The following is a 26,014-nucleotide window of genomic DNA, read 5'->3' on the forward strand; positions in this document are numbered from 1 at the left end:
TGTAGCAAACCAAAAAAGAAATTTTAAGCGCAGCAGAGTAACCAGCGCACATACCTGTTAGCTCAGGTGAGTTTAAAAGGCTGCTGTTGATAACAAGGGCATTTGCTAAATAGATGGTGTGTGTGCAACAATATACTGAAAGGTCAATTATATTGTGCAGCTTATCTCACCACCTGTAGTTATTTAGGTGAAAGCTCCAAAATGCTTGCCTAATATGTCTGTTTATCCAAAAGGAAGTAAAAAGGGAGAGCTAGAAAGATAGCATTGCATCACATTACATGGCAATGCAATGCACAGTTGCTGAAGTTGAACCAGAATGAGCTTGTAATCTGGCTTCTGCAACTTTGAACATGAAAAATCCAATGAGGAGAAGAAAAGCAAAGCCAAAGAGTCCATCCCAAAATCCGACAAACAAGCAAAATGAACAAAAAACATTGAATTCAATTCTTTCTGATTTTAGAAACTGCATTAAAGAAGGGGTGCACCGGTCCTGGAGATACTGCAATACCAGGTCAATGCATGGAGTGGACAGAGCAAGCTCTTTTTCCATCTCCCTGCTCTAAAAATCCATTTAATATATGGTCCCCAGATAGGGGACGTATCAGATATTAAACTGATAAGAACAGATCAGGTTTCAACATAATTTATTAAGTGCGTAAAAGATGGTTTACAATCAAAAACAACAACACAAACAGTACATTATTAAAACACAGAATTCCACCCATAAAAACCCCATATACGATTAGCATCCCTCCTCCCAATACATTTGACATCCCTTAAGTAATAAATATACATCTGGCTAAAAGCAATTTTAAGACAATCCTTCACAGAAATAGCATCACGTTTAAAAAGTAAAATATTGCGTGCCTTCCAAAGGGCGTCTTTAAAACAGTTAATCATACACCAACATATACAATACTGTTGAGGGGTCGGACATTTAAAAAGGCCATATAAAACATATTCATGGTTAAAATCTCTTAAACCGCAAGTCCATTTTAAAAGAATCCCAACTTTGTGCCAAAGTTCCTGTGCAAATGGGCAATTCCACATAAGGTGCAAGGTGGTTTCGTCATTAACACATGAGTCTCTGGGGCATTTGGCTCTGGCCACCAGGCCTCTCCTGTGTTGAAACTCTCTGGTGGGGAGGCACTGGTGGACCACCATCCATGCGATGTCCTTATGTCCATTTGCTAAGAATTTCCCGAAGACATTCTTCCAAACTTGCTTCGATCTCTCTTCTGAGAAATTTACTATGGGGGTCACATCTTCATTCCTCCTCAGAAAAGATAAAAGCTTCTTGCGGTCTTTAAAAATGTCCATATTAAAATCACCAAGGCTATAAAATCGAACAGTCTTTTCTAAGATTGCTTGGTGTTTGGGGGGGCATAGTAAAACAGGGGAATTCAATGACAACTTGAACCATCTTTTAAAAATCATCCCACAAGTATATTTTAAAAAATAACTTAGCGCACTATTACCATTAAAATGTTTGAAACAAAAGCAGAAATAATTTAAATACAAATAAATATGTAAGTCGGGGACATCCCTTCCGCCGTTCATTTTATTCTTCCTCATTATTTCTCTCCTTAATTTTTCCATTTTGGAGTTCCATAAAAACATAAAGATCATCCTAGTCATTTTTTTAATTAAAACATCAGAGGGGGGGTACACCATAGCTATATACAGTATGAGGGGTAACAACACTGATTTTATAATTAAAATTTTCCCCTCCATTGTTAGGGACCTCAAACCCCAAAATGATATTTTCTTTGACATTTTTTCTATGACATTCTCCCAGCTTTGAGTTCCCACATTCTCCTCGTTAAAAACAACTCCAAGAATTTTTACATTGTCTCGTTTTATAGTGAGCTGCGGGAGTTGGGCGGTGTCCCAGGATCCCAAAGTCAGACATTCAGATTTATTTAAATTAAGTTTAAAACCGGATGCCTGGGAAAAAAAATCAATGCGCAACACCGCCCTCCGGAGGGAAGCAGGGTCCACGCACACAACCGTCACGTCATCCATGTAGCCAAAGACTCTCACATCACTGCCACCTCCGCCTGGAACAGGAACCCCTCTAATCACTTTGTCTTTCCTTATTGCGCTCAGCAGGGGCTCCATGGCGCAGATGAACAGGATGGGCGACAAGGGGCATCCCTGCTTCACTCCGGACTCAAGGGGAACTCCATCTGTTAAAAAGCCATTAAGAGAAATTTGACTAAAACAATTTTTATATAAAATCTTAATACAATTTAAAAGCATATTAGGGATACCCATTCTTTTTAAAACTCTAAAAAGAAATCTATGAGAGACTCTATCGAAAGCTTTTTCAAAATCTAGGGCTAAAAGAGCTACATTTTGACCCCGGTCTCTGGAATACCAAATTACATCCCTTAATACGTTTAAAACCTCTGAAATACTTCTGCCTGGTACACTACAAACCTGCTCAGGCTGGATTAGTTTGGCAATGACACTCCTGAGCCGGTCTGCAACCACCTTAGCAAGTACCTTGTAATCAACATTTAGGAGAGTTATGGGTCTCCAATTCGCTAGAGTACTGCGGTCACCTTTTTTATATATCAAAGACACCACTCCTCTCCTCCAGGAAAATGGCAACTGTTCAAAAATAAAAACTTCTTTAAAAAGCATAAAAAGGTCCTCTTTTAAAATGTCCCAAAAAGTAAGATAAAACTCTACAGGTAGTCCGTCACACCCAGGTGCTTTACCCTTAGAGAAACTTTTAAAAACATAAAATAATTCCTCTAAAACAATATCGCGTTCTAAAAACTCCTGGTCTGTAAAATTTAACTTAAAATCGAGATCATTAAGAGCATCAGATAAAAAGGACTCATCTATACACTTTTTACTAAAAAGATGCTTATAAAAGTTAAAAGTAGCATTCAACATTCCCTGCATAGATGTTTCACCCTCTAGATTTGTGATCACTTCTCTTTTATCCATGACTTTTTTGAAGAAGAAGCGAGAGCACTTCTCCCCCTCCTCCAAGTGCTGCACTCTAGAGTTAAAAATAATCTCTTTCCCCTTTGTGTCTATGCAGTTCTGAATTTCAGTTTTTAGGCTAGCAATATCATCTCCCACCTCCACCCCTAGCTCTTTGAATTTAAAAAGTGTTTGCAGTTTGGTGTTAAGATCACTAAAACATCTTTTTTTCTCTCTAGCTTTACGTCTCCCTGCTTTTATAAAAAACATTCTGACTTTTTTTTTCAAATTTTCCCACCAGGTTACCATAGGGGCATCAGAAGGTTTTTGTCGCCGCCAGGCTTGATAGGCTTTACCAAAGTCTTGTCGAATCAGAGGGTCCTCCAGCAGGTAAGTACTTAGACGCCAGAGGCCCCTGTTGACCCTCTGTTCATCCCGGTATTCTAGATGCACCTCCAAGCCCTTATGGTCAGAAAATATATTTGATGTTAAAACACATTTTACAGGGTTAAAATCATCTGATAGGAAAATAAAATCGATCCTGGAGGACACCCCTCTTCCGGACCACGTATAACCAGGGTCCGTCGGCAGGAGTGACCTCCACGCATCGCATAATTTAAAATCAGTTATAAAATCTTTCAATAGATGACATGACTTATCCAATTTGCGTAAAGGGTCACCCCCTGCTCGTTGTTCACTAGCACAAAGACAATTAAAATCACCCCCTACGATCAGGGGAGATGACCCAGTACAGTACAATGGCAATATCCCAAATAAATTAATTCTCTCTTGCTTATCAGGGGGGGCATAAATATTCATTACACGTAGGGTAAAACCATTAAATTTAAAATGCACTAAAACCACTCTGCCTGGTACTATTTCTGTGACAGCATTTATAGTAATATTTCTCCCACGACAGAGGAAGCCCACCCCCGCTGACTTGTTGTCATTGGAGCCAGACCAGATGGAGGGCCCCAGTCTCCAATCTGTCTTGATATCATTATAATTTAGTGCATGTTGTATCCCGCATTCCTGTAATAAACATATGTCAAAGTCAGTGGTTTCTAAATACTTGAATAGAGCAGCCCTACGAACTGGGCTCTTTAATGACCTCACATTCAGTGAGACAAGTCTTAATGTGGGCATTCATAGGTCAGTGTGGTGGATCTTCCATGAGGACACCTGACTCAAAGCCCTGTATATCAAATTGCTCCAGGACATCCGGGCTAGAGGACCCAAACGACTCGATATTCTGTGAGCCGGCGGTTGCCCCCTCGTAGGTCACGGTTCCCAGCCACATTCCAGGAGACGCTGGGGCTTCGACATTCCGTCTCTTTTTCGGGGCAGACTCCACTAGGTCACTGGTGCAGTCCTCCTCTTCCTCCACCTCCTCCAGGGGGGGAGACTGGTCCATCAGGACAAGATCAGCAACACAGATTTCCTGATGTTCGCCACCTAGAAGCAAAGCCCCCTCATCTGGCTGGCTAATCGCCCTGGAAGATCCTAAGGCCATCGCTGCGTGGTCCCCTGTAGCCAACCGCACAGGGGCACCACCCTCCAGCCCAACAGGATCGGTATCGGGAACCATCGATACGGAGGATACCCTCCCAAAAGGAGGACCCCCCCGCTCCGGTCCATGCGAGGTCCGCCCATCGTTAAGGGACTTCGATGCAGGTGCCGCCCCAGAGGGGCCTCCGGCTCCCTGCTCCATCCCAGCCTTCTCGCCCTTCGAACCGCCCTCCGACGCCGGCCTGCCAGTGAAGACCGGTGGGCGCATCGGCTCAGCTTCAGAAGATGCAGCTTCTGCGTAGGTCCTGGTCCTGGTCCTGTTGGGGCATCCTCGGAACATGTGCCCCGCCTCACCGCAGAGATTACATTTCCTCCCAGCGGGACAGTCCTTCATTAAATGTCCGTAACAGCTGCAATTATTGCAGCGGTCTACTTTCCTGCCCGTGCAGGACGTTTGGGTATGACCCATTTGTCCACAGTTCCTGCAACATACTGGCATTCCAGGATAAAATAAGTAGCCTCTGCTCTTACCGATTACGAAGGTTGAGGGAGGGTGTAGCATTCCTCCCACTCCACTAAGGTCCCTCTTTAGACGGGCCATATACCTTCTCTTGCCGCACCAGAAGCCTACCGCGTTCTTCACAGTACCCAGGTATCTCAGATCATCACAATAGCGGGTAAGGTAGGTCGAGATGTCTGCAGCTTCCACAAAGGGGTTCGGGAAATGCACCACGATGGGGATCTCATCATAAGCATACAAGAGACAAAAGGTTAGTCCATCCAATTCATCTAAGTAGTTTTTCTCGTTTACCTTTTGTACGAGTTGCTGACAGCATCCCTGGCTCTTGAAGGTGATGGTGTATGTCCCCTTGTACTCGTTGTCCTGGAAGCAGAATATGTCTTCCCGCCGAAACTCCAGAACTCCAAGAAGAATCCTATGGCAGATGTAGTCCAAATTCTTCTCCATCCTCGATGCTGCTCCAACTTCAATCCTCACGGTGTTCCGCATCCGGGCATCACCCGATGAATATGTGAGCGTTGCCGGCATCCTTCACTCAGGAACGTACCGACTCTTCTCTCTGAAAGGCGCAAGCCTTCATGGGATCCCTTCCCGTTGCTCCTCCGAAGAGGAACGATCCCCCCAGGCCGAGAGAAAGGGTACCAAGAGCACCTCACAGGCAAGACCACACAGGTAAACCTGATAGATCGTGCCAAAAGGCCGAGAAGCGATAACCAGAATTGGTTTCAAACTACGGAGCCACCCAAGGATCCTGAAAAGTCCATTTGTGGAGATGAGCTCCTGGACTCCCGTTAAGAAGACATGTTGTCAACCTCTAGATCCCTTACATGCCTGCACTTTTCGGCTTGCTGCTGCTGCAATCCACGCGTTTTAGATCTGCATAACTCCACCTCTTTAAACACAGCACCTTCACCCCATGCTGTTCCCACCCGCCTCAACACCGTTGGAAGGGAGGAGAACCAATTAAGGCGGGGGGTGGGGTGGAACGAGCAGCTGTCTACCCTTAGCAGGAGGGCTCCTGATTACATACCTCTCCTGCTGCTGCTGCTGCTGGCTGTCCAGCAGCAGACTGAAGGTGGCTGCTGCTGTGCACAGGTATATAAAGGCTCAGAGCCTATTATGACATGCGCAGCCAGCGTTCCATTGCCACATTCCATCTACTGCAGGCAGGATACCTGGCTGGCTGAATGTCGCTGAGAAGCTCACAGAGACCGCCATAAGCAACAGTTTAACAGAATGCCACAGACTAATCAACCAAACTTTTTGGGTTGGGTTCTCTTTTATAGTCTGCAGGCATTAAATGAAAGAAGTCAGTGTTCCAGCAGAGGGAGACAACGTTTCAGAAAAGGCATTGTAGCAAACCAAAAAAGAAATTTTAAGCGCAGCAGAGTAACCAGCGCACATACCTGTTAGCTCAGGTGAGTTTAAAAGGCTGCTGTTGATAACAAGGGCATTTGCTAAATAGATGGTGTGTGTGCAACAATATACTGAAAGGTCAATTATATTGTGCAGCTTATCTCACCACCTGTAGTTATTTAGGTGAAAGCTCCAAAATGCTTGCCTAATATGTCTGTTTATCCAAAAGGAAGTAAAAAGGGAGAGCTAGAAAGATAGCATTGCATCACATTACATGGCAATGCAATGCACAGTTGCTGAAGTTGAACCAAAATGAGCTTGTAATCTGGCTTCTGCAACTTTGAACATGAAAAATCCAATGAGGAGAAGAAAAGCAAAGCCAAAGAGTCCATCCCAAAATCCGACAAACAAGCAAAATGAACAAAAAACATTGAATTCAATTCTTTCTGATTTTAGAAACTGCATTAAAGAAGGGGTGCACCGGTCCTGGAGATACTGCAATACCAGGTCAATGCGTGGAGTGGACAGAGCAAGCTCTTTTTCCATCTCCCTGTTCTAAAAATCCATTTAATATATGGTCCCCAGATAGGGGACGTATCAGATATTAAACTGATAAGAACAGATACTACACTTGATCTTAGCCAAAAGGCCGAGAAGCGATAACCAGAATTGGTTTCAAACTACGGAGCCACCCAAGGATCCTGAAAAGTCCATTTGTGGAGATGAGCTCCTGGACTCCCGTTAAGAAGACATGTTGTCAACCTCTAGATCCCTTACATGCCTGCACTTTTCGGCTTGCTGCTGCTGCAATCCACGCGTTTTAGATCTGCATAACTCCACCTCTTTAAACACAGCACCTTCACCCCCTGCTGTTCCCACCCGCCTCAACACCGTTGGAAGGGAGGAGAACCAATTAAGGCGGGGGGTGGGGTGGAACGAGCAGCTGTCTACCCTTAGCAGGAGGGCTCCTGATTACATACCTCTCCTGCTGCTGCTGCTGCTGGCTGTCCAGCAGCAGACTGAAGGTGGCTGCTGCTGTGCACAGGTATATAAAGGCTCAGAGCCTATTATGACACGCGCAGCCAGCGTTCCATTGCCACATTCCATCTACTGCAGGCAGGATACCTGGCTGGCTGAATGTCGCTGAGAAGCTCACAGAGACCGCCATAAGCAACAGTTTAACAGAATGCCACAGACTAATCAACCAAACTTTTTGGGTTGGGTTCTCTTTTATAGTCTGCAGGCATTAAATGAAAGAAGTCAGTGTTCCAGCAGAGGGAGACAACGTTTCAGAAAAGGCATTGTAGCAAACCAAAAAAGAAATTTTAAGCGCAGCAGAGTAACCAGCGCACATACCTGTTAGCTCAGGTGAGTTTAAAAGGCTGCTGTTGATAACAAGGGCATTTGCTAAATAGATGGTGTGTGTGCAACAATATACTGAAAGGTCAATTATATTGTGCAGCTTATCTCACCACCTGTAGTTATTTAGGTGAAAGCTCCAAAATGCTTGCCTAATATGTCTGTTTATCCAAAAGGAAGTAAAAAGGGAGAGCTAGAAAGATAGCATTGCATCACATTACATGGCAATGCAATGCACAGTTGCTGAAGTTGAACCAAAATGAGCTTGTAATCTGGCTTCTGCAACTTTGAACATGAAAAATCCAATGAGGAGAAGAAAAGCAAAGCCAAAGAGTCCATCCCAAAATCCGACAAACAAGCAAAATGAACAAAAAACATTGAATTCAATTCTTTCTGATTTTAGAAACTGCATTAAAGAAGGGGTGCACCGGTCCTGGAGATACTGCAATACCAGGTCAATGCGTGGAGTGGACAGAGCAAGCTCTTTTTCCATCTCCCTGTTCTAAAAATCCATTTAATATATGGTCCCCAGATAGGGGACGTATCAGATATTAAACTGATAAGAACAGATACTACACTTGATCTTAGCCAAAAGGCCGAGAAGCGATAACCAGAATTGGTTTCAAACTATGGAGCCACCCAAGGATCCTGAAAAGTCCATTTGTGGAGATGAGCTCCTGGACTCCCGTTAAGAAGACATGTTGTCAACCTCTAGATCCCTTACATGCCTGCACTTTTCGGCTTGCTGCTGCTGCAATCCACGCGTTTTAGATCTGCATAACTCCACCTCTTTAAACACAGCACCTTCACCCCCTGCTGTTCCCACCCGCCTCAACACCGTTGGAAGGGAGGAGAACCAATTAAGGCGGGGGGTGGGGTGGAACGAGCAGCTGTCTACCCTTAGCAGGAGGGCTCCTGATTACATACCTCTCCTGCTGCTGCTGCTGCTGGCTGTCCAGCAGCAGACTGAAGGTGGCTGCTGCTGTGCACAGGTATATAAAGGCTCAGAGCCTATTATGACACGCGCAGCCAGCGTTCCATTGCCACATTCCATCTACTGCAGGCAGGATACCTGGCTGGCTGAATGTCGCTGAGAAGCTCACAGAGACCGCCATAAGCAACAGTTTAACAGAATGCCACAGACTAATCAACCAAACTTTTTGGGTTGGGTTCTCTTTTATAGTCTGCAGGCATTAAATGAAAGAAGTCAGTGTTCCAGCAGAGGGAGACAACGTTTCAGAAAAGGCATTGTAGCAAACCAAAAAAGAAATTTTAAGCGCAGCAGAGTAACCAGCGCACATACCTGTTAGCTCAGGTGAGTTTAAAAGGCTGCTGTTGATAACAAGGGCATTTGCTAAATAGATGGTGTGTGTGCAACAATATACTGAAAGGTCAATTATATTGTGCAGCTTATCTCACCACCTGTAGTTATTTAGGTGAAAGCTCCAAAATGCTTGCCTAATATGTCTGTTTATCCAAAAGGAAGTAAAAAGGGAGAGCTAGAAAGATAGCATTGCATCACATTACATGGCAATGCAATGCACAGTTGCTGAAGTTGAACCAAAATGAGCTTGTAATCTGGCTTCTGCAACTTTGAACATGAAAAATCCAATGAGGAGAAGAAAAGCAAAGCCAAAGAGTCCATCCCAAAATCCGACAAACAAGCAAAATGAACAAAAAACATTGAATTCAATTCTTTCTGATTTTAGAAACTGCATTAAAGAAGGGGTGCACCGGTCCTGGAGATACTGCAATACCAGGTCAATGCGTGGAGTGGACAGAGCAAGCTCTTTTTCCATCTCCCTGTTCTAAAAATCCATTTAATATATGGTCCCCAGATAGGGGACGTATCAGATATTAAACTGATAAGAACAGATACTACACTTGATCTTAGCCAAAAGGCCGAGAAGCGATAACCAGAATTGGTTTCAAACTACGGAGCCACCCAAGGATCCTGAAAAGTCCATTTGTGGAGATGAGCTCCTGGACTCCCGTTAAGAAGACATGTTGTCAACCTTTAGATCCCTTACATGCCTGCACTTTTCGGCTTGCTGCTGCTGCAATCCACGCGTTTTAGATCTGCATAACTCCACCTCTTTAAACACAGCACCTTCACCCCCTGCTGTTCCCACCCACCTCAACACCGTTGGAAGGGAGGAGAACCAATTAAGGCGGGGGGTGGGGTGGAACGAGCAGCTGTCTACCCTTAGCAGGAGGGCTCCTGATTACATACCTCTCCTGCTGCTGCTGCTGCTGGCTGTCCAGCAGCAGACTGAAGGTGGCTGCTGCTGTGCACAGGTATATAAAGGCTCAGAGCCTATTATGACACGCGCAGCCAGCGTTCCATTGCCACATTCCATCTACTGCAGGCAGGATACCTGGCTGGCTGAATGTCGCTGAGAAGCTCACAGAGACCGCCATAAGCAACAGTTTAACAGAATGCCACAGACTAATCAACCAAACTTTTTGGGTTGGGTTCTCTTTTATAGTCTGCAGGCATTAAATGAAAGAAGTCAGTGTTCCAGCAGAGGGAGACAACGTTTCAGAAAAGGCATTGTAGCAAACCAAAAAAGAAATTTTAAGCGCAGCAGAGTAACCAGCGCACATACCTGTTAGCTCAGGTGAGTTTAAAAGGCTGCTGTTGATAACAAGGGCATTTGCTAAATAGATGGTGTGTGTGCAACAATATACTGAAAGGTCAATTATATTGTGCAGCTTATCTCACCACCTGTAGTTATTTAGGTGAAAGCTCCAAAATGCTTGCCTAATATGTCTGTTTATCCAAAAGGAAGTAAAAAGGGAGAGCTAGAAAGATAGCATTGCATCACATTACATGGCAATGCAATGCACAGTTGCTGAAGTTGAACCAAAATGAGCTTGTAATCTGGCTTCTGCAACTTTGAACATGAAAAATCCAATGAGGAGAAGAAAAGCAAAGCCAAAGAGTCCATCCCAAAATCCGACAAACAAGCAAAATGAACAAAAAACATTGAATTCAATTCTTTCTGATTTTAGAAACTGCATTAAAGAAGGGGTGCACCGGTCCTGGAGATACTGCAATACCAGGTCAATGCGTGGAGTGGACAGAGCAAGCTCTTTTTCCATCTCCCTGTTCTAAAAATCCATTTAATATATGGTCCCCAGATAGGGGACGTATCAGATATTAAACTGATAAGAACAGATACTACACTTGATCTTAGCCAAAAGGCCGAGAAGCGATAACCAGAATTGGTTTCAAACTACGGAGCCACCCAAGGATCCTGAAAAGTCCATTTGTGGAGATGAGCTCCTGGACTCCCGTTAAGAAGACATGTTGTCAACCTCTAGATCCCTTACATGCCTGCACTTTTCGGCTTGCTGCTGCTGCAATCCACGCGTTTTAGATCTGCATAACTCCACCTCTTTAAACACAGCACCTTCACCCCCTGCTGTTCCCACCCGCCTCAACACCGTTGGAAGGGAGGAGAACCAATTAAGGCGGGGGGTGGGGTGGAACGAGCAGCTGTCTACCCTTAGCAGAAGGGCTCCTGATTACATACCTCTCCTGCTGCTGCTGCTGCTGGCTGTCCAGCAGCAGACTGAAGGTGGCTGCTGCTGTGCACAGGTATATAAAGGCTCAGAGCCTATTATGACACGTGCAGCCAGCGTTCCATTGCCACATTCCATCTACTGCAGGCAGGATACCTGGCTGGCTGAATGTCGCTGAGAAGCTCACAGAGACCGCCATAAGCAACAGTTTAACAGAATGCCACAGACTAATCAACCAAACTTTTTGGGTTGGGTTCTCTTTTATAGTCTGCAGGCATTAAATGAAAGAAGTCAGTGTTCCAGCAGAGGGAGACAACGTTTCAGAAAAGGCATTGTAGCAAACCAAAAAAGAAATTTTAAGCGCAGCAGAGTAACCAGCGCACATACCTGTTAGCTCAGGTGAGTTTAAAAGGCTGCTGTTGATAACAAGGGCATTTGCTAAATAGATGGTGTGTGTGCAACAATATACTGAAAGGTCAATTATATTGTGCAGCTTATCTCACCACCTGTAGTTATTTAGGTGAAAGCTCCAAAATGCTTGCCTAATATGTCTGTTTATCCAAAAGGAAGTAAAAAGGGAGAGCTAGAAAGAAAGCATTGCATCACATTACATGGCAATGCAATGCACAGTTGCTGAAGTTGAACCAAAATGAGCTTGTAATCTGGCTTCTGCAACTTTGAACATGAAAAATCCAATGAGGAGAAGAAAAGCAAAGCCAAAGAGTCCATCCCAAAATCCGACAAACAAGCAAAATGAACAAAAAACATTGAATTCAATTCTTTCTGATTTTAGAAACTGCATTAAAGAAAGGGTGCACCGGTCCTGGAGATACTGCAATACCAGGTCAATGCGTGGAGTGGACAGAGCAAGCTCTTTTTCCATCTCCCTGTTCTAAAAATCCATTTAATATATGGTCCCCAGATAGGGGACGTATCAGATATTAAACTGATAAGAACAGATTTTTTTTTTTTTTCTTTCTTTTTTTTTTCGAAAGCCCGAATTCGTGTACAAAACCCGAGTGCGCTTAAAAAAGTGACAAGTGCCACAAAAAAAGTGCCCTAGGATGCTGGTCTTCTTGAAACCCTCTCCAAAAGGAGAAGGGTCCCCCAAACCATTCCCCGTCCCTCCGAGCCAGAAGGCCACAGCGAGGAACAGGGACAAATAGCCACCTCCAGCCGGAGCCAGAGGCGACCCAATCTTACCCCCAGCACCTGCCCGAGTTCTCACCCGAGCAAGGCACTGGGAGCCAAAGACTGTGCTCCCCTCCCGGAAGAGGGGAGCCAACAACGCTCTCCTCCCGAAAGAGGAGAGCCAGGGGGGTTCAGGGGGGAGCGGAACCTGATGGCCACACACTCCCCCCCTAGACCTGCCAAGAGAGGAACCCGTAAGGGAACCGCATCCCGACAAAATCCTAGCAGGACGTGACACACGTGAATAAGTGGACACACAGTGACAAAGAAATTAAATAAATAGTGAAGGTTTCACAGTATAATACTGCCCGGACCTTCGACCGGGAATTGAAAAATTCCCCATCCTAAGGCCAGAAGGCCCGGAATAAGGGTGTGTGTGAAGAAAGAAATATTGAAGTGCTAGTGCAAATGTGCCATAAACTCAAGTGGGGTTCCCAATCCCAGTGAGTTAAGGCACCCCAGGGTCACCACTCCTGGGGCACTTCACACTTCGGGCTTTCGATCTTCCCCGGCTCAATGGCGTCGATCCTGGGGGGCCATGCTTTCCACCAGATGACTATATTAGCCACCTGGCGTACTAACAAGCGCCTAAACCCCAGTGTGCATAATGTATCAATCTACTAGGGCGGCAAACATCCAAAACCGCCTTTTCGAAAGATACTACACTTGATCTTAGCCAAAAGGCCGAGAAGCAATAACCAGAATTGGTTTCAAACTACGGAGCCACCCAAGGATCCTGAAAAGTCCATTTGTGGAGATGAGCTCCTGGACTCCCGTTAAGAAGACATGTTGTCAACCTCTAGATCCCTTACATGCCTGCACTTTTCGGCTTGCTGCTGCTGCAATCCACGCGTTTTAGATCTGCATAACTTCACCTCTTTAAACACAGCACCTTCACCCCCTGCTGTTCCCACCCGCCTCAACACCGTTGGAAGGGAGGAGAACCAATTAAGGCGGGGGGTGGGGTGGAACGAGCAGCTGTCTACCCTTAGCAGGAGGGCTCCTGATTACATACCTCTCCTGCTGCTGCTGCTGCTGGCTGTCCAGCAGCAGACTGAAGGTGGCTGCTGCTGTGCACAGGTATATAAAGGCTCAGAGCCTATTATGACACGCGCAGCCAGCGTTCCATTGCCACATTCCATCTACTGCAGGCAGGATACCTGGCTGGCTGAATGTCGCTGAGAAGCTCACAGAGACCGCCATAAGCAACAGTTTAACAGAATGCCACAGACTAATCAACCAAACTTTTTGGGTTGGGTTCTCTTTTATAGTCTGCAGGCATTAAATGAAAGAAGTCAGTGTTCCAGCAGAGGGAGACAACGTTTCAGAAAAGGCATTGTAGCAAACCAAAAAAGAAATTTTAAGCGCAGCAGAGTAACCAGCGCACATACCTGTTAGCTCAGGTGAGTTTAAAAGGCTGCTGTTGATAACAAGGGCATTTGCTAAATAGATGGTGTGTGTGCAACAATATACTGAAAGGTCAATTATATTGTGCAGCTTATCTCACCACCTGTAGTTATTTAGGTGAAAGCTCCAAAATGCTTGCCTAATATGTCTGTTTATCCAAAAGGAAGTAAAAAGGGAGAGCTAGAAAGATAGCATTGCATCACATTACATGGCAATGCAATGCACAGTTGCTGAAGTTGAACCAAAATGAGCTTGTAATCTGGCTTCTGCAACTTTGAACATGAAAAATCCAATGAGGAGAAGAAAAGCAAAGCCAAAGAGTCCATCCCAAAATCCGACAAACAAGCAAAATGAACAAAAAACATTGAATTCAATTCTTTCTGATTTTAGAAACTGCATTAAAGAAGGGGTGCACCGGTCCTGGAGATACTGCAATACCAGGTCAATGCGTGGAGTGGACAGAGCAAGCTCTTTTTCCATCTCCCTGTTCTAAAAATCCATTTAATATATGGTCCCCAGATAGGGGACGTATCAGATATTAAACTGATAAGAACAGATTTTTTTTTTTTTTCGAAAGCCCGAATTCGTGTACAAAACCCGAGTGCGCTTAAAAAAAGTGACAAGTGCCACAAAAAAAGTGCACTAGGATGCTGGTCTTCTTGAAACCCTCTCCAAAAGGAGAAGGGTCCCCCAAACCATTCCCCGTCCCTCCGAGCCAGAAGGCCACAGCGAGGAACAGGGACAAATAGCCACCTCCAGCCAAAGCCAGAGGCGACCCAATCTTACCCCCAGCACCTGCCCGAGTTCTCACCCGAGCAAGGCACTGGAGCCAAAGACTGTGCTCCCCTCCCGGAAGAGGGGAGCCAACAACGCTCTCCTCCCGAAAGAGGAGGGCCAGGGGGGTTCAGGGGGGAGCGGAACCTGATGGCCACACACTCCCCCCCTAGACCTGCCAAGAGAGGAACCCGTAAGGGAACCGCATCCCGACAAAATCCTAGTAAGGACGTGGACACACGTGAAAAAGTGGACACACAGTGACAAAAAAATTAAATAAATAGTGAAGGTTTCACAGTATAATACTGCCCGGACCTTCGACCGGGAATTGAAAAATTCCCCATCCTAAGGCCAGAAGGCCCGGAATAAGGGTGTGTGTGAAGAAAGAAATATTGAAGTGCTAGTGCAAATGTGCCATAAACTCAAGTGGGGTTCCCAATCCCAGTGAGTTAAGGCACCCCAGGGTCACCACTCCTGGGGCACTTCACACTTCGGGCTTTCGATCTTCCCCGGCCCAATGGCGTCGATCCTGGGAGGCCATGCTTTCCACCAGATGACTATATTAGCCACCTGGCGTACTAACAAGCGCCTAAACCCCAGTGTGCATAATGTATCAATCTACTAGGACGGCCAACATCCAAAACCGCCTTTTCGAAAGATACTACACTTGATCTTAGCCAAAAGGCCGAGAAGCGATAACCAGAATTGGTTTCAAACTACGGAGCCACCCAAGGATCCTGAAAAGTCCATTTGTGGAGATGAGCTCCTGGACTCCCGTTAAGAAGACATGTTGTCAACCTCTAGATCCCTTACATGCCTGCACTTTTCGGCTTGCTGCTGCTGCAATCCACGCGTTTTAGATCTGCATAACTCCACCTCTTTAAACACAGCACCTTCACCCCCTGCTGTTCCCACCCGCCTCAACACCGTTGGAAGGGAGGAGAACCAATTAAGGCGGGGGGTGGGGTGGAACGAGCAGCTGTCTACCCTTAGCAGGAGGGCTCCTGATTACATACCTCTCCTGCTGCTGCTGCTGGCTGTCCAGCAGCAGACTGAAGGTGGCTGCTGCTGTGCACAGGTATATAAAGGCTCAGAGCCTATTATGACACGCGCAGCCAGCGTTCCATTGCCACATTCCATCTACTGCAGGCAGGATACCTGGCTGGCTGAATGTCGCTGAGAAGCTCACAGAGACCGCCATAAGCAACAGTTTAACAGAATGCCACAGACTAATCAACCAAACTTTTTGGGTTGGGTTCTCTTTTATAGTCTGCAGGCATTAAATGAAAGAAGTCAGTGTTCCAGCAGAAGGAGACAACGTTTCAGAAAAGGCATTGTAGCAAACCAAAAAAGAAATTTTAAGCGCAGCAGAGTAACCAGCGCACATACCTGTTAGCTCAGGTGAGTTTAAAAGGCTGCTGTTGATAACAAGGGCATTTGCTAAATAGATGGTGTGTGTGCAACAATATACTGAAAGGTCAATTATATTGTGCAGCTTATCTCACCACCTGTAGTTATTTAGGTGAAAGCTCCAAAATGCTTGCCTAATATGTCTGTTTATCCAAAAGGAAGTAAAAAGGGAGAGCTAGAAAGATAGCATTGCATCACATTACATGGCAATGCAATGCACAGTTGCTGAAGTTGAACCAAAATGAGCTTGTAATCTGGCTTCTGCAACTTTGAACATGAAAAATCCAATGAGGAGAAGAAAAGCAAAGCCAAAGAGTCCATCCCAAAATCCGACAAACAAGCAAAATGAACAAAAAACATTGAATTCAATTCTTTCTGATTTTAGAAACTGCATTAAAGAAGGGGTGCACCGGTCCTGGAGATACTGCAATACCAGGTCAATGCGTGGGGTGGACAGAGCAAGCTCTTTTTCCATCTCCCTGTTCTAAAAATCCATTTAATATATGGTCCCCAGATAGGGGACGTATCAGATATTAAACTGATAAGAACAGATACTACACTTGATCTTAGCCAAAAGGCCGAGAAGCGATAACCAGAATTGGTTTCAAACTACGGAGCCACCCAAGGATCCTGAAAAGTCCATTTGTGGAGATGAGCTCCTGGACTCCCGTTAAGAAGACATGTTGTCAACCTCTAGATCCCTTACATGCCTGCACTTTTCGGCTTGCTGCTGCTGCAATCCACGCGTTTTAGATCTGCATAACTCCACCTCTTTAAACACAGCACCTTCACCCCCTGCTGTTCCCACCCGCCTCAACACCGTTGGAAGGGAGGAGAACCAATTAAGGCGGGGGGTGGGGTGGAACGAGCAGCTGTCTACCCTTAGCAGGAGGGCTCCTGATTACATACCTCTCCTGCTGCTGCTGGCTGTCCAGCAGCAGACTGAAGGTGGCTGCTGCTGTGCACAGGTATATAAAGGCTCAGAGCCTATTATGACACGCGCAGCCAGCGTTCCATTGCCACATTCCATCTACTGCAGGCAGGATACCTGGCTGGCTGAATGTCGCTGAGAAGCTCACAGAGACCGCCATAAGCAACAGTTTAACAGAATGCCACAGACTAATCAACCAAACTTTTTGGGTTGGGTTCTCTTTTATAGTCTGCAGGCATTAAATGAAAGAAGTCAGTGTTCCAGCAGAGGGAGACAACGTTTCAGAAAAGGCATTGTAGCAAACCAAAAAAGAAATTTTAAGCGCAGCAGAGTAACCAGCGCACATACCTGTTAGCTCAGGTGAGTTTAAAAGGCTGCTGTTGATAACAAGGGCATTTGCTAAATAGATGGTGTGTGTGCAACAATATACTGAAAGGTCAATTATATTGTGCAGCTTATCTCACCACCTGTAGTTATTTAGGTGAAAGCTCCAAAATGCTTGCCTAATATGTCTGTTTATCCAAAAGGAAGTAAAAAGGGAGAGCTAGAAAGATAGCATTGCATCACATTACATGGCAATGCAATGCACAGTTGCTGAAGTTGAACCAAAATGAGCTTGTAATCTGGCTTCTGCAACTTTGAACATGAAAAATCCAATGAGGAGAAGAAAAGCAAAGCCAAAGAGTCCATCCCAAAATCCGACAAACAAGCAAAATGAACAAAAAACATTGAATTCAATTCTTTCTGATTTTAGAAACTGCATTAAAGAAGGGGTGCACCGGTCCTGGAGATACTGCAATACCAGGTCAATGCGTGGAGTGGACAGAGCAAGCTCTTTTTCCATCTCCCTGTTCTAAAAATCCATTTAATATATGGTCCCCAGATAGGGGACGTATCAGATATTAAACTGATAAGAACAGATACTACACTTGATCTTAGCCAAAAGGCCGAGAAGCGATAACCAGAATTGGTTTCAAACTACGGAGCCACCCAAGGATCCTGAAAAGTCCATTTGTGGAGATGAGCTCCTGGACTCCCGTTAAGAAGACATGTTGTCAACCTCTAGATCCCTTACATGCCTGCACTTTTCGGCTTGCTGCTGCTGCAATCCACGCGTTTTAGATCTGCATAACTCCACCTCTTTAAACACAGCACCTTCACCCCCTGCTGTTCCCACCCGCCTCAACACCGTTGGAAGGGAGGAGAACCAATTAAGGCGGGGGGTGGGGTGGAACGAGCAGCTGTCTACCCTTAGCAGGAGGGCTCCTGATTACATACCTCTCCTGCTGCTGCTGCTGCTGGCTGTCCAGCAGCAGACTGAAGGTGGCTGCTGCTGTGCACAGGTATATAAGGGCTCAGAGCCTATTATGACACGCGCAGCCAGCGTTCCATTGCCACATTCCATCTACTGCAGGCAGGATACCTGGCTGGCTGAATGTCGCTGAGAAGCTCACAGAGACCGCCATAAGCAACAGTTTAACAGAATGCCACAGACTAATCAACCAAACTTTTTGGGTTGGGTTCTCTTTTATAGTCTGCAGGCATTAAATGAAAGAAGTCAGTGTTCCAGCAGAGGGAGACAACGTTTCAGAAAAGGCATTGTAGCAAACCAAAAAAGAAATTTTAAGCGCAGCAGAGTAACCAGCGCACATACCTGTTAGCTCAGGTGAGTTTAAAAGGCTGCTGTTGATAACAAGGGCATTTGCTAAATAGATGGTGTGTGTGCAACAATATACTGAAAGGTCAATTATATTGTGCAGCTTATCTCACCACCTGTAGTTATTTAGGTGAAAGCTCCAAAATGCTTGCCTAATATGTCTGTTTATCCAAAAGGAAGTAAAAAGGGAGAGCTAGAAAGATAGCATTGCATCACATTACATGGCAATGCAATGCACAGTTGCTGAAGTTGAACCAAAATGAGCTTGTAATCTGGCTTCTGCAACTTTGAACATGAAAAATCCAATGAGGAGAAGGAAAGCAAAGCCAAAGAGTCCATCCCAAAATCCGACAAACAAGCAAAATGAACAAAAAACATTGAATTCAATTCTTTCTGATTTTAGAAACTGCATTAAAGAAGGGGTGCACCGGTCCTGGAGATACTGCAATACCAGGTCAATGCGTGGGGTGGACAGAGCAAGCTCTTTTTCCATCTCCCTGTTCTAAAAATCCATTTAATATATGGTCCCCAGATAGGGGACGTATCAGATATTAAACTGATAAGAACAGATACTACACTTGATCTTAGCCAAAAGGCCGAGAAGCGATAACCAGAATTGGTTTCAAACTACGGAGCCACCCAAGGATCCTGAAAAGTCCATTTGTGGAGATGAGCTCCTGGACTCCCGTTAAGAAGACATGTTGTCAACCTCTAGATCCCTTACATGCCTGCACTTTTCGGCTTGCTGCTGCTGCAATCCACGCGTTTTAGATCTGCATAACTCCACCTCTTTAAACACAGCACCTTCACCCCCTGCTGTTCCCACCCGCCTCAACACCGTTGGAAGGGAGGAGAACCAATTAAGGCGGGGAGTGGGGTGGAACGAGCAGCTGTCTACCCTTAGCAGGAGGGCTCCTGATTACATACCTCTCCTGCTGCTGCTGGCTGTCCAGCAGCAGACTGAAGGTGGCTGCTGCTGTGCACAGGTATATAAAGGCTCAGAGCCTATTATGACACGCGCAGCCAGCGTTCCATTGCCACATTCCATCTACTGCAGGCAGGATACCTGGCTGGCTGAATGTCGCTGAGAAGCTCACAGAGACCGCCATAAGCAACAGTTTAACAGAATGCCACAGACTAATCAACCAAACTTTTTGGGTTGGGTTCTCTTTTATAGTCTGCAGGCATTAAATGAAAGAAGTCAGTGTTCCAGCAGAGGGAGACAACGTTTCAGAAAAGGCATTGTAGCAAACCAAAAAAGAAATTTTAAGCGCAGCAGAGTAACCAGCGCACATACCTGTTAGCTCAGGTGAGTTTAAAAGGCTGCTGTTGATAACAAGGGCATTTGCTAAACAGATGGTGTGTGTGCAACAATATACTGAAAGGTCAATTATATTGTGCAGCTTATCTCACCACCTGTAGTTATTTAGGTGAAAGCTCCAAAATGCTTTCCTAATATGTCTGTTTATCCAAAAGGAAGTAAAAAGGGAGAGCTAGAAAGATAGCATTGCATCACATTACATGGCAATGCAATGCACAGTTGCTGAAGTTGAACCAAAATGAGCTTGTAATCTGGCTTCTGCAACTTTGAACATGAAAAATCCAATGAGGAGAAGAAAAGCAAAGCCAAAGAGTCCATCCCAAAATCCGACAAACAAGCAAAATGAACAAAAAACATTGAATTCAATTCTTTCTGATTTTAGAAACTGCATTAAAGAAGGGGTGCACCGGTCCTGGAGATACTGCAATACCAGGTCAATGCGTGGAGTGGACAGAGCAAGCTCTTTTTCCATCTCCCTGTTCTAAAAATCCATTTAATATATGGTCCCCAGATAGGGGACGTATCAGATATTAAACTGATAAGAACAGATACTACACTTGATCTTAGCCAAAAGGCCGAGAAGCGATAACCAGAATTGGTTTCAAACTACGGAGCCACCCAAGGATCCTGAAAAGTCCATTTGTGGAGATGAGCTCCTGGACTCCCGTTAAGAAGACATGTTGTCAACCTCTAGATCCCTCACATGCCTGCACTTTTCGGCTTGCTGCTGCTGCAATCCACGCGTTTTAGATCTGCATAACTCCACCTCTTTAAACACAGCACCTTCACCCCCTGCTGTTCCCACCCGCCTCAACACCGTTGGAAGGGAGGAGAACCAATTAAGGCGGGGGGTGGGGTGGAACGAGCAGCTGTCTACCCTTAGCAGGAGGGCTCCTGATTACATACCTCTCCTGCTGCTGCTGGCTGTCCAGCAGCAGACTGAAGGTGGCTGCTGCTGTGCACAGGTATATAAAGGCTCAGAGCCTATTATGACACGCGCAGCCAGCGTTCCATTGCCACATTCCATCTACTGCAGGCAGGATACCTGGCTGGCTGAATGTCGCTGAGAAGCTCACAGAGACCGCCATAAGCAACAGTTTAACAGAATGCCACAGACTAATCAACCAAACTTTTTGGGTTGGGTTCTCTTTTATAGTCTGCAGGCATTAAATGAAAGAAGTCAGTGTTCCAGCAGAGGGAGACAACGTTTCAGAAAAGGCATTGTAGCAAACCAAAAAAGAAATTTTAAGTGCAGCAGAGTAACCAGCGCACATACCTGTTAGCTCAGGTGAGTTTAAAAGGCTGCTGTTGATAACAAGGGCATTTGCTAAATAGATGGTGTGTGTGCAACAATATACTGAAAGGTCAATTATATTGTGCAGCTTATCTCACCACCTGTAGTTATTTAGGTGAAAGCTCCAAAATGCTTTCCTAATATGTCTGTTTATCCAAAAGGAAGTAAAAAGGGAGAGCTAGAAAGATAGCATTGCATCACATTACATGGCAATGCAATGCACAGTTGCTGAAGTTGAACCAAAATGAGCTTGTAATCTGGCTTCTGCAACTTTGAACATGAAAAATCCAATGAGGAGAAGAAAAGCAAAGCCAAAGAGTCCATCCCAAAATCCGACAAACAAGCAAAATGAACAAAAAACATTGAATTCAATTCTTTCTGATTTTAGAAACTGCATTAAAGAAGGGGTGCACCGGTCCTGGAGATACTGCAATACCAGGTCAATGCGTGGAGTGGACAGAGCAAGCTCTTTTTCCATCTCCCTGTTCTAAAAATCCATTTAATATATGGTCCCCAGATAGGGGACGTATCAGATATTAAACTGATAAGAACAGATACTACACTTGATCTTAGCCAAAAGGCCGAGAAGCGATAACCAGAATTGGTTTCAAACTACGGAGCCACCCAAGGATCCTGAAAAGTCCATTTGTGGAGATGAGCTCCTGGACTCCCGTTAAGAAGACATGTTGTCAACCTCTAGATCCCTTACATGCCTGCACTTTTCGGCTTGCTGCTGCTGCAATCCACGCGTTTTAGATCTGCATAACTCCACCTCTTTAAACACAGCACCTTCACCCCCTGCTGTTCCCACCCGCCTCAACACCGTTGGAAGGGAGGAGAACCAATTAAGGCGGGGGGTGGGGTGGAACGAGCAGCTGTCTACCCTTAGCAGGAGGGCTCCTGATTACATACCTCTCCTGCTGCTGCTGGCTGTCCAGCAGCAGACTGAAGGTGGCTGCTGCTGTGCACAGGTATATAAAGGCTCAGAGCCTATTATGACACGCGCAGCCAGCGTTCCATTGCCACATTCCATCTACTGCAGGCAGGATACCTGGCTGGCTGAATGTCGCTGAGAAGCTCACAGAGACCGCCATAAGCAACAGTTTAACAGAATGCCACAGACTAATCAACCAAACTTTTTGGGTTGGGTTCTCTTTTATAGTCTGCAGGCATTAAATGAAAGAAGTCAGTGTTCCAGCAGAAGGAGACAACGTTTCAGAAAAGGCATTGTAGCAAACCAAAAAAGAAATTTTAAGCGCAGCAGAGTAACCAGCGCACATACCTGTTAGCTCAGGTGAGTTTAAAAGGCTGCTGTTGATAACAAGGGCATTTGCTAAATAGATGGTGTGTGTGCAACAATATACTGAAAGGTCAATTATATTGTGCAGCTTATCTCACCACCTGTAGTTATTTAGGTGAAAGCTCCAAAATGCTTGCCTAATATGTCTGTTTATCCAAAAGGAAGTAAAAAGGGAGAGCTAGAAAGATAGCATTGCATCACATTACATGGCAATGCAATGCACAGTTGCTGAAGTTGAACCAAAATGAGCTTGTAATCTGGCTTCTGCAACTTTGAACATGAAAAATCCAATGAGGAGAAGAAAAGCAAAGCCAAAGAGTCCATCCCAAAATCCGACAAACAAGCAAAATGAACAAAAAACATTGAATTCAATTCTTTCTGATTTTAGAAACTGCATTAAAGAAGGGGTGCACCGGTCCTGGAGATACTGCAATACCAGGTCAATGCGTGGAGTGGACAGAGCAAGCTCTTTTTCCATCTCCCTGTTCTAAAAATCCATTTAATATATGGTCCCCAGATAGGGGACGTATCAGATATTAAACTGATAAGAACAGATACTACACTTGATCTTAGCCAAAAGGCCGAGAAGCGATAACCAGAATTGGTTTCAAACTACGGAGCCACCCAAGGATCCTGAAAAGTCCATTTGTGGAGATGAGCTCCTGGACTCCCGTTAAGAAGACATGTTGTCAACCTCTAGATCCCTTACATGCCTGCACTTTTCGGCTTGCTGCTGCTGCAATCCACGCGTTTTAGATCTGCATAACTCCACCTCTTTAAACACAGCACCTTCACCCCCTGCTGTTCCCACCCGCCTCAACACCGTTGGAAGGGAGGAGAACCAATTAAGGCGGGGGGTGGGGTGGAACGAGCAGCTGTCTACCCTTAGCAGGAGGGCTCCTGATTACATACCTCTCCTGCTGCTGCTGCTGCTGGCTGTCCAGCAGCAGACTGAAGGTGGCTGCTGCTGTGCACAGGTATATAAAGGCTCAGAGCCTATTATGACACGCGCAGCCAGCGTTCCATTGCCACATTCCATCTACTGCAGGCAGGATACCTGGCTGGCTGAATGTCGCTGAGAAGCTCACAGAGACCGCCATAAGCAACAGTTTAACAGAATGCCACAGACTAATCAACCAAACTTTTTGGGTTGGGTTCTCTTTTATAGTCTGCAGGCATTAAATGAAAGAAGTCAGTGTTCCAGCAGAGGGAGACAACGTTTCAGAAAAGGCATTGTAGCAAACCAAAAAAGAAATTTTAAGCGCAGCAGAGTAACCAGCGCACATACCTGTTAGCTCAGGTGAGTTTAAAAGGCTGCTGTTGATAACAAGGGCATTTGCTAAATAGATGGTGTGTGTGCAACAATATACTGAAAGGTCAATTATATTGTGCAGCTTATCTCACCACCTGTAGTTATTTAGGTGAAAGCTCCAAAATGCTTGCCTAATATGTCTGTTTATCCAAAAGGAAGTAAAAAGGGAGAGCTAGAAAGATAGCATTGCATCACATTACATGGCAATGCAATGCACAGTTGCTGAAGTTGAACCAAAATGAGCTTGTAATCTGGCTTCTGCAACTTTGAACATGAAAAATCCAATGAGGAGAAGAAAAGCAAAGCCAAAGAGTCCATCCCAAAATCCGACAAACAAGCAAAATGAACAAAAAACATTGAATTCAATTCTTTCTGATTTTAGAAACTGCATTAAAGAAGGGGTGCACCGGTCCTGGAGATACTGCAATACCAGGTCAATGCGTGGAGTGGACAGAGCAAGCTCTTTTTCCATCTCCCTGTTCTAAAAATCCATTTAATATATGGTCCCCAGATAGGGGACGTATCAGATATTAAACTGATAAGAACAGATACTACACTTGATCTTAGCCAAAAGGCCGAGAAGCGATAACCAGAATTGGTTTCAAACTACGGAGCCACCCAAGGATCCTGAAAAGTCCATTTGTGGAGATGAGCTCCTGGACTCCCGTTAAGAAGACATGTTGTCAACCTCTAGATCCCTTACATGCCTGCACTTTTCGGCTTGCTGCTGCTGCAATCCACGCGTTTTAGATCTGCATAACTCCACCTCTTTAAACACAGCACCTTCACCCCCTGCTGTTCCCACCCGCCTCAACACCGTTGGAAGGGAGGAGAACCAATTAAGGCGGGGGGTGGGGTGGAACGAGCAGCTGTCTACCCTTAGCAGGAGGGCTCCTGATTACATACCTCTCCTGCTGCTGCTGCTGCTGGCTGTCCAGCAGCAGACTGAAGGTGGCTGCTGCTGTGCACAGGTATATAAAGGCTCAGAGCCTATTATGACACGCGCAGCCAGCGTTCCATTGCCACATTCCATCTACTGCAGGCAGGATACCTGGCTGGCTGAATGTCGCTGAGAAGCTCACAGAGACCGCCATAAGCAACAGTTTAACAGAATGCCACAGACTAATCAACCAAACTTTTTGGGTTGGGTTCTCTTTTATAGTCTGCAGGCATTAAATGAAAGAAGTCAGTGTTCCAGCAGAAGGAGACAACGTTTCAGAAAAGGCATTGTAGCAAACCAAAAAAGAAATTTTAAGCGCAGCAGAGTAACCAGCGCACATACCTGTTAGCTCAGGTGAGTTTAAAAGGCTGCTGTTGATAACAAGGGCATTTGCTAAATAGATGGTGTGTGTGCAACAATATACTGAAAGGTCAATTATATTGTGCAGCTTATCTCACCACCTGTAGTTATTTAGGTGAAAGCTCCAAAATGCTTGCCTAATATGTCTGTTTATCCAAAAGGAAGTAAAAAGGGAGAGCTAGAAAGATAGCATTGCATCACATTACATGGCAATGCAATGCACAGTTGCTGAAGTTGAACCAAAATGAGCTTGTAATCTGGCTTCTGCAACTTTGAACATGAAAAATCCAATGAGGAGAAGAAAAGCAAAGCCAAAGAGTCCATCCCAAAATCCGACAAACAAGCAAAATGAACAAAAAACATTGAATTCAATTCTTTCTGATTTTAGAAACTGCATTAAAGAAGGGGTGCACCGGTCCTGGAGATACTGCAATACCAGGTCAATGCGTGGAGTGGACAGAGCAAGCTCTTTTTCCATCTCCCTGTTCTAAAAATCCATTTAATATATGGTCCCCAGATAGGGGACGTATCAGATATTAAACTGATAAGAACAGATACTACACTTGATCTTAGCCAAAAGGCCGAGAAGCGATAACCAGAATTGGTTTCAAACTACGGAGCCACCCAAGGATCCTGAAAAGTCCATTTGTGGAGATGAGCTCCTGGACTCCCGTTAAGAAGACATGTTGTCAACCTCTAGATCCCTTACATGCCTGCACTTTTCGGCTTGCTGCTGCTGCAATCCACGCGTTTTAGATCTGCATAACTCCACCTCTTTAAACACAGCACCTTCACCCCCTGCTGTTCCCACCCGCCTCAACACCGTTGGAAGGGAGGAGAACCAATTAAGGCGGGGGGTGGGGTGGAACGAGCAGCTGTCTACCCTTAGCAGGAGGGCTCCTGAT

At 45.3% G+C, this 26,014-nt stretch overlaps 15 non-coding genes and 2 pseudogenes across 15 annotated transcripts; all 17 read right to left on the reverse strand.

Annotated features, from left to right (window-relative positions):
• Positions 1-474: 474 nt before the first annotated feature.
• On the reverse strand, positions 475-664 carry LOC141213166 (U2 spliceosomal RNA). The gene has a single exon (XR_012282735.1). It is a non-coding gene; the product is annotated as a U2 spliceosomal RNA (small nuclear RNA).
• Positions 665-6,795: 6,131 nt separating this feature from the next.
• On the reverse strand, positions 6,796-6,986 carry LOC141212895 (U2 spliceosomal RNA). The gene has a single exon (XR_012282478.1). It is a non-coding gene; the product is annotated as a U2 spliceosomal RNA (small nuclear RNA).
• Positions 6,987-8,101: 1,115 nt separating this feature from the next.
• Positions 8,102-8,292, reverse strand: LOC141212896 (U2 spliceosomal RNA). The gene has a single exon (XR_012282479.1). It is a non-coding gene; the product is annotated as a U2 spliceosomal RNA (small nuclear RNA).
• Positions 8,293-9,407: 1,115 nt separating this feature from the next.
• LOC141212898 (U2 spliceosomal RNA) lies at positions 9,408-9,598 on the reverse strand. The gene has a single exon (XR_012282481.1). It is a non-coding gene; the product is annotated as a U2 spliceosomal RNA (small nuclear RNA).
• Positions 9,599-10,713: 1,115 nt separating this feature from the next.
• On the reverse strand, positions 10,714-10,904 carry LOC141212899 (U2 spliceosomal RNA). Its single transcript, XR_012282482.1, has one exon. It is a non-coding gene; the product is annotated as a U2 spliceosomal RNA (small nuclear RNA).
• A 1,115-nt stretch (positions 10,905-12,019) lies between these two features.
• On the reverse strand, positions 12,020-12,211 carry LOC141213206 (U2 spliceosomal RNA). Its single transcript, XR_012282759.1, has one exon. It is a non-coding gene; the product is annotated as a U2 spliceosomal RNA (small nuclear RNA).
• A 796-nt stretch (positions 12,212-13,007) lies between these two features.
• LOC141213257 (U2 spliceosomal RNA) lies at positions 13,008-13,099 on the reverse strand (annotated as a pseudogene).
• Positions 13,100-14,214: 1,115 nt separating this feature from the next.
• LOC141213176 (U2 spliceosomal RNA) lies at positions 14,215-14,398 on the reverse strand. Its single transcript, XR_012282738.1, has one exon. It is a non-coding gene; the product is annotated as a U2 spliceosomal RNA (small nuclear RNA).
• Positions 14,399-15,189: 791 nt separating this feature from the next.
• LOC141213239 (U2 spliceosomal RNA) lies at positions 15,190-15,281 on the reverse strand (annotated as a pseudogene).
• Positions 15,282-16,393: 1,112 nt separating this feature from the next.
• LOC141213109 (U2 spliceosomal RNA) lies at positions 16,394-16,584 on the reverse strand. The gene has a single exon (XR_012282686.1). It is a non-coding gene; the product is annotated as a U2 spliceosomal RNA (small nuclear RNA).
• Positions 16,585-17,693: 1,109 nt separating this feature from the next.
• On the reverse strand, positions 17,694-17,884 carry LOC141212900 (U2 spliceosomal RNA). Its single transcript, XR_012282483.1, has one exon. It is a non-coding gene; the product is annotated as a U2 spliceosomal RNA (small nuclear RNA).
• Positions 17,885-18,999: 1,115 nt separating this feature from the next.
• On the reverse strand, positions 19,000-19,190 carry LOC141213110 (U2 spliceosomal RNA). The gene has a single exon (XR_012282687.1). It is a non-coding gene; the product is annotated as a U2 spliceosomal RNA (small nuclear RNA).
• A 1,109-nt stretch (positions 19,191-20,299) lies between these two features.
• LOC141212901 (U2 spliceosomal RNA) lies at positions 20,300-20,490 on the reverse strand. Its single transcript, XR_012282484.1, has one exon. It is a non-coding gene; the product is annotated as a U2 spliceosomal RNA (small nuclear RNA).
• Positions 20,491-21,599: 1,109 nt separating this feature from the next.
• On the reverse strand, positions 21,600-21,790 carry LOC141212903 (U2 spliceosomal RNA). Its single transcript, XR_012282485.1, has one exon. It is a non-coding gene; the product is annotated as a U2 spliceosomal RNA (small nuclear RNA).
• Positions 21,791-22,899: 1,109 nt separating this feature from the next.
• On the reverse strand, positions 22,900-23,090 carry LOC141212904 (U2 spliceosomal RNA). The gene has a single exon (XR_012282486.1). It is a non-coding gene; the product is annotated as a U2 spliceosomal RNA (small nuclear RNA).
• Positions 23,091-24,205: 1,115 nt separating this feature from the next.
• On the reverse strand, positions 24,206-24,396 carry LOC141212905 (U2 spliceosomal RNA). The gene has a single exon (XR_012282487.1). It is a non-coding gene; the product is annotated as a U2 spliceosomal RNA (small nuclear RNA).
• Positions 24,397-25,511: 1,115 nt separating this feature from the next.
• Positions 25,512-25,702, reverse strand: LOC141212906 (U2 spliceosomal RNA). The gene has a single exon (XR_012282488.1). It is a non-coding gene; the product is annotated as a U2 spliceosomal RNA (small nuclear RNA).
• Between the last annotated feature and the right edge of the window lie 312 nt (positions 25,703-26,014).

Source organism: Phyllobates terribilis, unplaced genomic scaffold, assembly GCF_046119375.1.
Source record: "Phyllobates terribilis strain yellow unplaced genomic scaffold, ASM4611937v1 Scaffold_187__1_contigs__length_3656778, whole genome shotgun sequence".
Lineage (NCBI taxonomy): Eukaryota > Metazoa > Chordata > Amphibia > Anura > Dendrobatidae > Phyllobates > Phyllobates terribilis.